This window comes from Typopeltis vanoorti, chromosome 6 (assembly GCF_054136105.1).
Source record: "Typopeltis vanoorti isolate ZY-2024b chromosome 6, IOZ_Tvanoo_1.0, whole genome shotgun sequence".
NCBI lineage: Eukaryota > Metazoa > Arthropoda > Arachnida > Uropygi > Thelyphonidae > Typopeltis > Typopeltis vanoorti.
Window position 1 is genome coordinate 76,266,990 of NC_143554.1, and position 15,146 is coordinate 76,282,135.

A 15,146-nucleotide genomic window follows, 5' to 3' on the forward strand; every position below is an offset into this window, starting at 1 on the left:
TTCCTTTAAAATACACTTATAATGCCCTAAAATTTTTCTTAAGTAAAAAAGCCAATGTATTTAAAATAAGGGACACTCCTAAACAAAAACAGGCTCTAGTAGCCGTAAAAGTAATGGTATTCTATCATTTAATTATTATTTTTATTATATATTTATATAATATAATAATAAAAATTTTTAATTTTTAACAGAATTTAACTTTGGAAAAAAAAAAAAAATCGGTATCTCTCTAGCGTGATTTCTTTCTTTTCCACGCGAGATGGCGCCTTGTGACAATGTTCTTAACTTGCAATTTGATTCAATAAACTCGGACAGCAAATTATATCAGCTTCCATACAATATGTATTTGTATTTCATGTTGTATGTTGTATATAAGTTGTATAATATATAATATTGCGTGAAAATGTACACTTGTAATATTGATATGAAAAAAAATATTAAAGGTGTCTTTTTAATTTTTTATAAATTTAAAAATATGCTTAAAATTATTTAATTTTAAAATAAAAAGTTTAAATAAAATATAAGTTACATTATTATTTCTAATAAAAATAAAGTAATTTGGATTAATAAAGCTTACAAAAATAGTAACACGATATCACTTCCATTCTGGACTCAATGAAAACTTTTTATATATATAAAAGAGACTTCTGGGAAATATTATTATTCAAATAATAACATTTTCTAGAAAAATAAAGTCAGTAATTTCCCATTAAACCCAGAAAAAAATATAAGATTGATATTTTCCAATAAAAAAAGGAAAAAATAACACTTAAAACCCTAGTATCGCATAAAAGCAACGGAATTCAAGCCTTAACTATTGTTTAGATGTCCTCACTTTTTTAAAATCCGGTTACAATGAGAAAAAGCATCCTCTTCGTGCTCCTCAGGTCCTATCTACAAAGAGCGCTTATGTAATACAAAATACCCATCGTTGCTACACAACGGGCGACCTACTTCGTGTATACACGAACATTTTAAAGTCAAATGGAGTTAACAGGAGTCCTGGAATATATTACTGTATATTTTAAGAGTTTCCACTTGGTGTGTTCAATTTTCGAAACTTTTCCAAATATTAAAGTGGATGAGAGTATGTTTCTTGAGTTGTTCATCGATTGCAACGGTTCCAGGGCATCATTACAGATCTTATATGAAACATTTGTGTTACTTCCTTCCCGTTTTGTCGCAAGGGGAATACTCCTGCAAAGGTATTCGCTTTTGCAGGAGTGTTTTCCTACCCTCCCCCCCCCCACATCCGTCAGTGAAATAATTAAAAGAGAGTGGAAAAAGGAATGTTTCTATCAGAACGTTACGTGACTTTCGAATAAATTCTACTCCCTCTGAGTATATTTCACTCTGAGGAAATCATAAGCGAATATGTACATTCTGTACCGGATTTCTTCCATTTTGTATGTAGCCGATTGAAAAGAAAGACAATAACTTGTTTTTTTTTCTCAATTAAAAATGGAAATGAAGTTCATATGGAACTTGGCAATTTGCCAAAACTTTGCTTGACGCTACAAATCGTGTTTGTTTTCTTTGTCCACACAGTTTTTAAATTGTTATAACCAATACCAATCAAAGATAGTTGAAAAGTTTTCACTTGATTACAAACTAAATTATATAATTTTTTAATTTTTGTTTACCAAAGTATAAGTTAATTTGTCAAATATAATTTGCTTTCATTTAATAAAATATCTACAGTAACCTTCATTTAAGAGTATTTTAATAATAAGTTAATACACTTTTTTACTATTTTTATATAGAAAGTATATGAATTCTGCACAGGTGAGAATGTAGACCCGGTAGGTATATAGTCCTTTTTAGGACTTCCAGGGTAACAAATGGCAATGCCAATGAAGTTTTAACTGAAGCTCTGCTATTGCCGTTACCCAGCCATGACTAGAGCTTTTAGCTCAATAACACCCCATCCACACAGATTTTCTTCATTCATATGACGGGATAAAGAGTCAAGGACTCAGTCCATCGCCCAGTTCTTTTAAGAACTTTAAGAATGTAGACGGTAATGGATGGCAATGCTGTAGCCAATGAAGTTCTAACCGAGGCTCGGCTATTGCTGTTACACTCCTGCCATGATCAGAGCTTTATATAGCTCAATAACACCTTATCCTTACATAGCTCAATAACACCTTATCCTTACATAGCTCAATAACACCTTATCCTTACACTGTTCTCTACAGATAACGGGGAAGATGAAAAGCATTCTTGCTTTGCCCCTTTAAGCCAGTCCTTATAAGGAATAAAGGACCTTGGACTGTGATTCCCTACTTGATGGGAATAACTTAACCTGGCTGTTATCACTTGCGTAGAAAAATTAAATGCGAATTTAATTTCTTGGTAAATAAATATAATAAATAATAAATAAATTTCTTGGTAAATAAATATAATAAATAAATATAATTTACAATGCAAATTAACTCATCAAATCAGTTCGACTACCAGACATAACTAATCAAACTTATAATAATTTTTCCTAATTAAAAAAAAAAAGTAAATAAATAAATAAACATTTTGTATCATAAACAATATATTAACCTTTTCTAACACTCCAAATTACTTCTTGTCAAAGAAAACTGTTTGGAGAGAAGGAGAATGCAATCATCGATTAATATCTCCAGGACGGTACTCATTTCAAAGAGAATCTTGCTCAGCTAATTACTGTAGCTTCAAAAATGGTTATTTATAAAATAAATGGTCGATCGTAGAAAAATCTGTGCCAGTTTACTTTTCATACAAACATCTTATAAGCAAATGGGAGGCGAAAAAAAAGTCAATTTAAAACCAGCATATCCTTAAGTAAGACCTCGAGGATTAACACAAAATTGTTGTAGTCGCCTTCGTGTTTTTTTTGTCCCGTTAGATTCCATCGCCGACATGAATAAACATTCTCTTAGGAAAGAGCTTAACTTATTAGGAAAGAGCTAACCAACAGCCTCTTAAGTCTCTTCTACTGGTCGCAGATCTGATTTATTTAATTTTTTTTTTAATTTTCTTTCCAAAACTGTTAATTAGTTTGTAGAGTTTTGTAATTTTAAGAGAGAATTTAACTGGCGATTGGAGTGAAATAATCACGACAGTAAAGAACACAGATTGATTAAGTTGGGTTATTATACGACTATTTAATAAGATTTTTTTTCTTGCATTCGCTAAAATTCATTAGCTGCTTACGAACAATGATAAAGAATATATAAATAGTGTAAAGATGGCTTACCATTCTCGCCCATGACTTTCATAGCTGGTCTTAATGCATTTAACAATTGGTAGGGGTCCAGAAGGTGGCAAACATGTAAGAAACGTGTGCAATGTTTGAAATATTCTAGCTTGCTGTCTTACAAAGTCGTCTATAAAATACGAAACTGTCCCTATGTAACTTTCAACCATAATTCAAAGGAGAAACAAATTATAAAAAAAAAAAGAAAAAAGTTTCGGTCAGTTTTTAAACTCAGTCTGATTTTTCACTGTGAATTCTTATGGTCTGTAAGTAGGAAAACTTTGGTGTCATTCATTCACCTTTGTTCCGATGTATTTTTGTTTCCTATATTTTTACAACTGAACTGTTTTTTTTTTTTTCTTTTCCTCGTAACCTACAGTCGCTTGATATAAAACAGTACAAATGTCAAATGCTTCCATAGTTACATCGGAACTTAAGTTTGAAATAGATTTTACCAAATCTAACTTGATCGTTCACATCAATATATGCCTAGCTTGTCTTTCAATATTTTGTTTTGGAGCTGTGAATAAATGCCTCTCTACGCGAGTCGCGTGTGCCTGCTTTTGGAATGGATGACATTCCATTGTTTCAATGACGTAGGCAAAAAAAAAAAAATAAATAAAAAAATAAAAATAAAAAAATCAGGAAGTGATAATTTTACACATAGATTGACTGATTTGTTCGAATAACAGTAATGCTATAATTGAATTTTCCTGTAGAAAAGAAAAATAAAGTTACTGTTAAAACAAACGACTGTCTATATTTATGTAGGTTTTTCAAACGTACTAGAAAAAAAAAAAAAAAGACAACAAACTATTATTATTTATTTACGTCCGAAGGAAAAATTCAAGATTTCACTAACTTCTCTTACGGGACATTAGACGTCTGTTACGTCATCAGCTATGTGAATAATGATCATGTCAAAACGTCTCCACAATGTTCATCTAGGGTTTAGTTTACGAGACTTAATGATGTCAACAAGATGCTTAGAATTCTTAGAATACGAGTTAGTATCTAAACCGTAATGAAGATAATATTCTGGTCATACATTTGTGTTTGTAGGTCTATTAACGTTGCTAATTACTAACTTTAAGAGAGCGGTTTTGTACATGTCTTGGGAAATTTTACTTATATACTCTGGGGGTCCACATGAGCTTTGCAAGGCCATAATTAATGGTAGATGGCATGCGTGTAATGATAATAATAGTGTGGTAACGATGAGAGAAAGATTCTAAGTTGTTTATTATTTTCGTTAGGCTTAAGTACAACTTGGATCTAGTTTTCTTGTCGTATGACTAATATTATAACTTGGTCTGATGTATTAATTTCTACATCGTTTTTTAGGGGGTGGAGAGGTACTTTTCTTTCTATTTTTCTATCTCTAGTTGAGCAATGCCTTCAATTTCATCGTTACTTGAGGTTTGGTCGTTTTCTGGTGTTAGTTTTGGATTGCATGCTCTTCTTCTATCTGAACCTCGGTGGTGTCTTCTATATCTTCTGGATGATCACTGCAAGCTTCTAATGTTATTTCTTCAACTTTCACATTATCATCTTGGTCTTTAGTTCTGTGAAACAGACTCCTATAGCCACATTCGTCGCAACAAGGATTCTGAAAGAAATAATGCTAATCAATTTAAATTAACTGTACATCGGAAGTGGGCATTTTAATTCCCTGTAATCTTCTTACTGTATAAAAACTTTAAACATATATAAAAAAAAATCATTGAGTAATCCATTTTTATTTCTAAAAGTGAAACTGATGAGCTCCAATTATAATGAAATGATTACATCGCTATAAGCTACTAGAATAGAAAACGAAAATAAATGAGGCAAAAAAGTACAGTAAATTTATACTAATGATAATGAATTCTCAACAAATCTTTTTTTAAGAAACATAATTTTTTTTTTATCCTTAAAATTTTCGCTATTTGAAATGCCTTCTTACCTCACTTAAGTCTTGGCACTCCGAGTCAAATTTCGTATGCAGCTTCCTAACAATAGGGCTTAAAAGTTCCGTATCTACATGTCTGTTTGGCTTATCTAATAAATCAACAAACAAAGATTTATTACAGTGGCATTTTCACAAAGATGAAATTAAAATTCATAACTTAATTGAAAGCCAAAAGTGGATTTATTTATTCCGAATTTTATTTTATTCCTACGAAAAATAAGATAAGTTTGAACTTGTTCCGATAGATGGCATTGCTGTTATTTTACCACATGTGTTTCATGCCTTTGTTCTTTTGATGTTCCCAACCATTCCAATGGGGGGACTGGGGGAGGGTTTCAGTAAATCAGTATAAAAAGAGTTATCAATCAATCATAGTATTCCGAACGGAATGAAAACAGTAAAGTAGCCTTTATTGTATATGTAGAAAAAAAAATCAGATGGCCAAGACACCATTAATATGCGAATATTTTTATTTTTTATATAGTGACTTCTATAAGCTTAGACCCTTGGAGGGTAATGGATGGCAGTGCTGTAGCCAATGAAGTTCTAACTGAGGCTTGGCTATTGCTGTTACCCTCCTGCCATGATCAGAGCTTTAATAGCAATAGCTCAATAACACCTTATCCCTACATTGTCCTCTACAGATAACGGGGAAGATGAAAAGCATTCTTGCTTCGCCCCTTTAATCCAGTCCTTATATAAGGACTATAAGGACTGACACAATTTCGGATCACGGATCGGACCTGAGATGCGGTGATTAATAATAATACTCTTAAAGGGTAATGGATGGCAATGCTGTAGCTAATGAAGTTCTAACTGAGGCTCAGCTATTGCTGTTACCCTCCTGCCATGATCAGAGCTTTAATAGCTCAATAACGCCTTATCCCTACACTGTCCTCTACAGATAACGGTGAAGATGAAAAGCATTCTTGCATCGCCCCTTTAAGCCAGTCCTTATAAGGAATAATATTAAATTTTAAATTGAAAAACTCTGCACTTTATTTACATTTTAAATTAATCTAACCTAATAAATTGCATTTTAATTAATATTATCATTTTCAGCTGGTGAATATTTTAAAGGGAATTTATAATATTTGACTCTCGTATAAACTGTGAATGTAATACCGCCTTTAGAATTGATTCTCGTTGTAACTCTGGCTTTCCTTCGCATTCAGTTTGTTCTTTCTTATTGAGATCTGTAAGTTTAAAGTTGTTGTTGTTGTGTATGACTCTGCGAAACGAAAAGACTTTATTTTATTGCTAAAAGAGAACCATCTTAACCTATTTCTTCTCTTAGAAAAAAAAAAGAGAAAGAAGGCGTAAATACTTGGCTCGAGCTGATCATTTAGAGTCCTCTGATGCTTGTTGGATTTGACGTGATCATTAATATCACACTGCTACCCCCACGAACACCCAAAACTCCATTTTACAAACAGGGCATTGCATACTGTGTTCCTCGCTAAGACGACCCTCACTTTCTTTAAATCATCATTAAATTCACACTTTACGAAGAATCAATGACAAATGAGGACGTCTTACTTTATTTTTAATCTGTAAATTCTCGAGAAGTTGCGTTGGATCCTCTAAATAAGTAAATTCAAAAACGATACAATATTTTCCCTTTCAGAATATTTATACATGGCCATGAAATTGGTAACATTCCTGCCAAGATATATTTTATTTATTTTTTCTTCATATACAACATCTAGTCCAGTGTGGATATCCTTCGATTGGACAGACCTAGGTTCGAGTCCTGTGTAAGTTGCGAAGAATCTTTATCAGGGCTTTTCCAAATGAAGGTATGAGTCTCATATGGAGATAGCAGGGTTTTTTCAGTCTCGTAAACTCATGTTTTTCATTGCATACATGCAAAGCAGTAAGAGGAACAAGTCATTTCCATACGCCGATAAATTATTATCGAAAAACGAATAACCGAACCCAGACTCTTTACTTGAATAAAACCAAAACATTACTCTCATCTTATCTGAATTAAAAGAATCAAAACAAAATATTTTAATAGTATTGGCCGCCGTAAATTTCCCACTAGTACTTGAAATTTTATAATTGTTACTAGTATTGATTCTACAGTAAATAATTGTTACCAAACACCCGCTTAGCACGTCTACAGCATTTTTTTTTTTAAAAAAATCCTCCAATGCTGAAGGTTTTTCATATGGCTCATTCCCATTGCTTCGTTTGCTTACTAATTAATGTGGTATTTCCAGCCATGCTCTTTTATTAGGGGCAAAATGTGCACCCCATTAATCTCATTAAAATGTTGTTGTTTTTTTTTCATTTATTTTCATTTGTTGTCGTCTACATTTTCTAAAAATGCACCGGAAACAATTGTAATTTTGCTCCATTCGTCTGGAATGTAAATAAAAACACATAAAATAGCAATGGAATATACAAAAGTTGTTTTTCAACTTCTGCATCGTACTTACATGGGAAAAAAACTAAGTAGGTATCCAAAGACCACAGTTATTGTAAATCCAATTACAGGGAGCCACACATATGAGATCTTGTACAGAATAAAAATATGACTGAAAAATTAAACAAAAAAGAAATAAATATATTAAATAAAAGAAAAGCAATTTAGCGTAGTAATTCTTCACAATGTCTGATAAAAATTAATGTTCCGAATCTAGGCAGCTAACCCTAATGGTAACCACAATTTTTAAAATGTCATTTCACTAGAGTAATTATGTTTTTTTCTTATTTGATTTATTATTAATATTTCTTAATAGTTTATGATAGAGAGAGAGAGAGAGAGAGAGAGAGAGAGAGAGAGAGAGAGAGTGAAGTAATTCCATTTGCTAGAGAAATGACGTTTGTGAGATAAAAAAAATCGAATAGAAGGGAATTTACCACCCCCGTCTAGTTTTCTAGATTTAATACTTCGTTTGAGGGCTTGTCATTGATGACACAAAAACCTAAGAAGATTTTCTAGATTGCATGCTACATGTTTGTATTCACTCCACCTACCTAATTGTAAAAAGAACTCGCTGTCAGTGAATTACTACTTATAGAAATTGAGCAGACACCCGTCAACGGTTTTTGACAAAGTTGCGTGCTAGCGAAGTATTATTATCATCAACTTAAAGGGAGGGGCACTTACCTATCACTGCAGAGCTTTAGATGTGTATTGGATTTGCACTGAGTATAATCATATGGGCAATGTATCGTTTCGTCAAATTGGGACTCATCAGGAAGACTAAAACGCTATACAGTTTTAGAAGGTCTTTACATATCAATACTTTTTTTTTCCCTGAAGAATGTAACATTGATCGGGAATCTAAAAAAAAAAAAAAACGAACTTACAAAATTTTATTTTAAAAATAGGTTCTGAATTATTTTCTCTTTGGACGAGGGACGGCTAGAAGACTTAACGCTAGCTCAAACTGATGATCATTTGAAGTATTGGGTATTAAATTAGCTCATGCGTGTCTAGGATTCTTATATTGATTCCTCCATTTTTCTTAGTACTTTACTTGCAAAGAACCACCTGATATTGATTTATGATCGCCGCAGATCACCTTCCATAACAAATAAACCCGCCTTGATTTTATGAAAACGATTTTGTCCCAGCGTTATGTTGGAAATGCGTAAGTAGAAGAAAATTTCCATATAAAAATGAATAATTATCCACCAAATTATAGTACGTACCGTTCTCCTTAACAACATACTTCGGAACTCCAGTAAGACAAAATTACCCTGCACTTATTATAATATTTTCTCTTAAGATGGGATAAAAATGTAAATGGCGAAATTAAGTCAGTTGTTTTTTGTTGTTATTATTGAATCCGTTCTCATTTCATTACTTCTATTAAATGCAATAACTAAGAAAAGTCAGAATGCTCAACATATATTTTATCCACCCAACATATATAATTTTATATATATAATTTTATATTATAATTCTTAGCATAGGATTACAGAACTTTCAAACGTTCTTAACTAACTTAGATGTCATGTTTATGTAAACTATTTAACAATTGGTGTATTTAAAATTTTAGAATTAATAAATCTGATTCTAAAATTTTTAAATATGTTTCTGATAATTAATTAAATTATTAAATTTTAAATTTTATTTTATATGTTATCCTATTTTTGATCAAACATCATGATTATCATTTCTGATAAACAATTATATCTATAGAAAATAAAGTATACAAATGAAATTCGGGGCAATAAATAAATCTCATCTACGAAAACTGTCATGCATTATTATTGTAGTTTGACGAATCATTATTTAAATGTGGAACCTGTATACTATACACCAAGAATGAAACTTTTGGGCGTGTGTGCTTATTGAAGACACGAAGCTGCTTGAAAAAAGTTTCGTCCTGGTTGTTTTTGTAAAACAGAGTATTACCGAAGTGGCCATAAATATACTGTGTACTGAAAGCTTTAATAGGATAGTATTTTCTCAACTTGAAGCTTTCCAGTTATCAGCAGAGACAGCTGATAATTGAAAGACATTCTCTTAACCGGATAAAACTTATCACTGGCTTCACCGAAGTCCAACGCCTGTCATCCTTGTGATACGAAGGCTTTCAATTCCTTTGCTCATCTAGAACACTGTTCTATACATTGTTGGCGAACAGTTATTGCAGTGGAATAAGATGAAACCGGTTAGGAAGCTTTTATATTTTTTACATTACTCCATTTATGTTGTCAGTACATTCTGTTTTAAGGGTGTGTAAGAAATATCACTGTTATCGGAAACATATATGTTTACTTACATTCATTTCCCTTTCTAGGAATCTTAGAAAAGTAACAACAGAGGTTAAATAGAGGGCCTTTAACTACCTCTCTTACTCTCGGCCTAAGGTGGAACAATAGTTGCTGATGTTTTTCGTTACACTGAGGAAAGGTAAATAATAATGACTACTATTACTAATATGATACACATACGCACTGCATGCAGTTTTTTCATGCTAAATGATAAAATATAGACTCAAATGATGGATTTTCATATATTCAGAGTAAGCAAATTTGAATTCGTCGAACATCTCAAGTTTTGTTTTAAATAATGTATTTAAAATCACAGTTTTATAGTTTTAAATGTAAATTAAGAATTTTAAATGTTTTCTAAATAGATTTTATTTAAAATAAATAAACAAACTCAATCCATTACGCGTTTTATTCCCAAAGGCAGTAGGCAGAGCTCTTTTAGCACCTTGTTTTTTTGGAGGTTTAATATGATAACAGCCAGTCTTTACCTTGGGTGATAGCTGAACTCAAGGCTATCAATGAATCAAAGCTTTCCAGGCAGAGAGCACGACAGGCAACTGTTGCCGTCTAGTGGTCCAAAAATGCTAACAGGTATATATTTATGTTTGAAAGTAAGTTCTAAGGTCGATTTCTTCAAATAAAGAATTAAAAACTGTTGTTTCCAAAATTCCTTTGCCTGAGCCTAAAATTGACCAGCTCTAGAACAGACTGAAAAGGACTAAAGAAAGTTTTTTCTAGTTCGCAACTAGAATCAAAGCTTATAACGGTCTTTCTTTGGGCGATCTAGCACTGTGTAAAAAAGGCCATTTCCACAAACAATTTAAATATTTTTAAATTTGTGATTATTTTTTTAAAATGCATAATAAATGTCGAAAGGATAAGTTTGATTGAAAATTATGTCAAAATAATGTGTAGTTATATTTTTAAATGGGAAAATACTAGCCGAAAAATAGTGCCTATTGGTACTAGAAATGTAAATTCTACTCTGATGGCGCTGAAACAGGGCAAACTGATCACATTTCTAGCTAAAGGAGTTCGGTTCATCTCCTAGTGATTTTTAGATTGTGATGAACAACAATACAGAAGTTAAATAGAGTGTTTTTTAATTCATGCAATGCATGCTTGCAAAACAAGTTTGTACTTTTTCATTTTTAAATCAGCTTATCAAAATACATTTATTCAATTCTGCCCTGTTAATATTTTCTCAGCGTAATGAGAGAAAAAAAAAAGAGACAGAAAAGATGAATATTCGAATCTTTCATTTAATTTCGGTAATGCTTTGCGTGAATATTCGAAGTTGTGAAATCTCGTAAGCATAAAAAAAAAAAAAATCTAATAACTCAAAACATTTAAAAAAAAAAATTGAAATAGATGAATTAAAATATACAGTGTACTAATACTAAATGAATATAGAAATGTAAAGTGCAAATTTTATTTTTTATTTAGTAAATAAGCTTTCAGGGATTTTTTTTTAATCACATTACATTTTGAAATCACAGTAAAGCGAAAAGCAGTATGAAGTACGAGAGAAAAATTACAGAAAATGAATTACAGTAAACATCCTTACGTCTTCATTGGAAACTGCAATTTATATTTATTGTTTTTTTAAAAATATTTTTTTCAAGACACTCCGTGCTAATCATTTTATATCGATTTGTTCACCGATTTTATGCCGATTTTTCACCGAGTGGATAGATATGCTAGCGTAGGTTTGAATCCAACTGAGGCCGTGGATATTTGTGAATATCTTTAGGTTATAAACGATTTATTGGGCCTGGTGCGAGACTCCCAGCTTAGAAGACTAATGTACTATAGGTTTAAAGCCATTCGCAAGAACTCACATGAAAAAAAAAAAAAAAGGAGAACACACCTGGAGATAAAAATCATCTACATCAGGCGTCCTTCAGATATCATAAACAGCTGATGTAATATGTCTGTCAATTGCATGTATTTTCCGATCTTTTCCCGTTTTGCAAAGAAACTACCAAGTTTTCCAAGAGAAAAAAAAAATCCATCATCCTTATGACACCACGAACTCAACCTTGATTCAAAAGAATTTTAAATGCACCTTATTCTCTAGTTGGAACTCGAACCGAAGTCTTTTCAACCAAAAGACACGTGGCTTTTAGAACAGGCAGTGCAGAGATTTTGGTGAGGCAATTGAAAGACCTTTCATCTTTTTCAATTTTAATCATGGCTTTATTAAACGACATTTTGCAGTCACTGCAGAACACTTTCATTCTCCGTTAAGAAATCAGCAAATAATGATAATAATAAATCCTTTTTATTTCCCAAGGGGGAGTAAGCGAGGCCATTTAGCCCTAATTAACTCTTGAAACTGAAGGAAGCAACCAAGTTCCACCCTTAGCCAATCACAGCTAGCTGATCCAAGACTATCAGTGATTTTCATTGTCATCCAGGGAAGAGAGTAAGGACGACACCCGCGCCATCTCATGGTCGCTAGTCATAACACCTTATATTATTGCTTTAAATAGTGAATTCTATGGTCGATATTCTTCAGCTACGGGATTAAAATTTCGAGTGTCCGCAAGGGGAAAAAACGGCTTACCGTGCCAGAGATCAAACTCACGAAGTGGATGAAGAGTGGTCGGCGACTACAATCGAACTTAGAATCGCCTTACTTCGGACTGCCTAGCTCTATGGATGCAAAAGCCATTTTGCATCCATAGAGGTAGTAGGATCACGGCAAGTAATAATTCATGTTAAATTAATAATAATAATAATAATAATAATAATAATAATTTATCCGCTTTATGTACTTTTTTCTTTATTTGTTTCTTTACTTTTCGTTTTTAATTTTTTTTCGATAAAATCATACAAACTAAACAGCTGATGTATGCCTTCGTCAAATTATACATAAAACCTAACTCCGCTAGATTCATTATTGACACTTACGGTTGTCAATAATGAATTATTATTCTGATTAATTTATATTGAAATCTGAAGCACGAATCTCAAAAACAGAAGTTCTTTTCTTAAGTCAGTTTAAATTTTAGATTTTTCCACAGAACTACAAGGCTTCAAAATAAATGTATGTACATTTTATAATAAACAAAGTGCTCTATTATAACCCATATAAGGAGCTTCCAAAACACTTTAAAAAAAAAGGAAATTTAAAAAAAATGCAATCGTACCTGTTATGTATTTGGTCTGTTCCCGTAGCTACAAGAAAAGCGTCTGTTATCACATTCGGATATCGAACCGGTTCGGTTGTAGAATGCTGCGGATCAGAAGCAGGCTTAGGTAATGGAGGATAATAATACTGTGATAGACATGACCCGAGTCCTATCCAAACGACACTCAGAAGGCCTAGTCCCGTAAGCGCAAACTATAAAAGAGAACGCATTAAAATGTAAGTCAGTAATTAAAATAAAAGCCTATGATAAGTCAAAATAGTATTTTTTTTCTCTTTCATATTGGAAACCAATTTACTTTGCCAGCACTCGCATCTTGCCTTCATGCAATAAACACTTTTTGATGCAATAAGGGTTTATGGAAGTAACGCAATTAAAATGTTTTCAAAATCATGTTGTTATAGTGAAAGTCACGATATATTTGCTTCTAAGACTTCATTAAATTCACACACAAAAAATAATTGAAGATTGTTAATATTAGAGTGATTGGTAACCGCATTTGTTTGAACATTTTTATTCGGTCTCCTTTCAAATGCTGTTTGACGGATGTCTTCCGCTCTTCTTAAGCTATCATACAAAGTGCAGCGCGAAGATGGTTGCAATTTTCTTATTTCCGTATCGAAATATTTTCAATTACATAGAAAGATGCAGATGTTATTAGAAACAAACAAAAAAAAACTTCCTCGTAATTCAAACATTTTTAAATGAGTTGCATAAAATAAACACCGAAGGCAAAAGTGACTCGATGTTAATCTCGTGATGGATACGCAAAGATTGTAATTTAGGAACTTTCAATTCATATTAGTTCTTACATTATATAGATTAAAAGGTCTAGAATTCTGTATGATTTATAATTTATTTATATTTGATAATTAAAAAATAGTCTCTGAAACAAATGCGTATATTCTCACAATTTCATTGGTTCTTGTTGTAACCATCCCTAAAGTAAAGACTCTCAGAACAGGTCCTAATATTGCTCCGAAGATTACGATAGGCGCTTCTGTAATACTATAAACACCGATTGCAGCCAAAATAATAAGAAGTAATCCAGAAAGAATAACTAAAAAAATATTAACCGTTATTAGTAAGCATTTTTGTTTACTCTTATCAATAACTTTTTTTTAAATTTTGAGCCCATTCACGAGGTAATGTACTATAGTTAGCTGATCCAACTAAAGTACATTACCACCGTATATGGGCAACGTAAACAATCATATTTAAAAAATAGTTAAGTATGTTAAGTGAAATATGACAAAAATTATTCATTCGGAACTACATACTTGATGAATAGTTATATTACAAACTCACACATGAGAAACACACTCCATTGTAAATTATATACACTCACGAGCAGAGGCACACGTTGAGTAGACGATTTGAGAAAAGATACTACACATTGCATACGACTTATGACTGAGCATCTGCAATGATCGCCAATACATGAAACCCGTGTCCACCAGAGCACTACTTCGTTCGCCTTGTGTTCACAGCGGCCGTGATTCCGGAGAGCTATAGGGTACCCCCCCCCCTCATTCTCTGATCGCTAATTCATAAGTAGTATAGAAATAGAAGACACGACACAACATAAATAAATTTAAAAAAATGAACTTTAATTAGGAAAAGATTTTTGGAAATTTTTCTAGTGTTTTTGTCCTTTTTCTTTTTTTTTGGGGGGGGGGAGATCCCCCTTGTCCTCCTCCCCCCCTTGGGTGCGCCACCGCTCACGAAGAAAAACATGTCAGACGTTCTCTCCCCGTGATTCTTCCAGTTTTGCTTTTATAGGGTTCACTGTTAGGGTTTTGCTTTTCGGAAACTCAGCTTCAAAACATGTCAATAGAACATGCGCAGTTAGCCGACGTAATACGCTAGCCCGCCGTGGTTGCTTCAGCTGTAATTGAAATCTACTCTTCCAATTTTTGAATTGGGCAGAAGCAATTAAGGCCAGTGCAATGTATCAGTAAATCACGTTTCAAGTTTCTGGACGTTAATTCACCTTCATCTGAATTTTATATATATAAAGGCGTCTTGGACAGGATTCGAACCTATGTCTTTCCAGTCAAAGGTCATCGCTAAT

General features: G+C 32.5%; 1 long non-coding RNA gene across 1 annotated transcript; it reads right to left on the bottom strand.

Annotated features, from left to right (window-relative positions):
• Positions 1 to 4,528: 4,528 nt before the first annotated feature.
• On the bottom strand, positions 4,529 to 7,722 carry LOC150105589 (uncharacterized). Its single transcript, XR_016548499.1, has 3 exons — positions 7,625 to 7,722; positions 5,175 to 5,269; positions 4,529 to 4,838 (listed from the first exon to the last, which is right to left on the bottom strand). It is a non-coding gene; the product is annotated as an uncharacterized LOC150105589 (long non-coding RNA).
• Between the last annotated feature and the right edge of the window lie 7,424 nt (positions 7,723 to 15,146).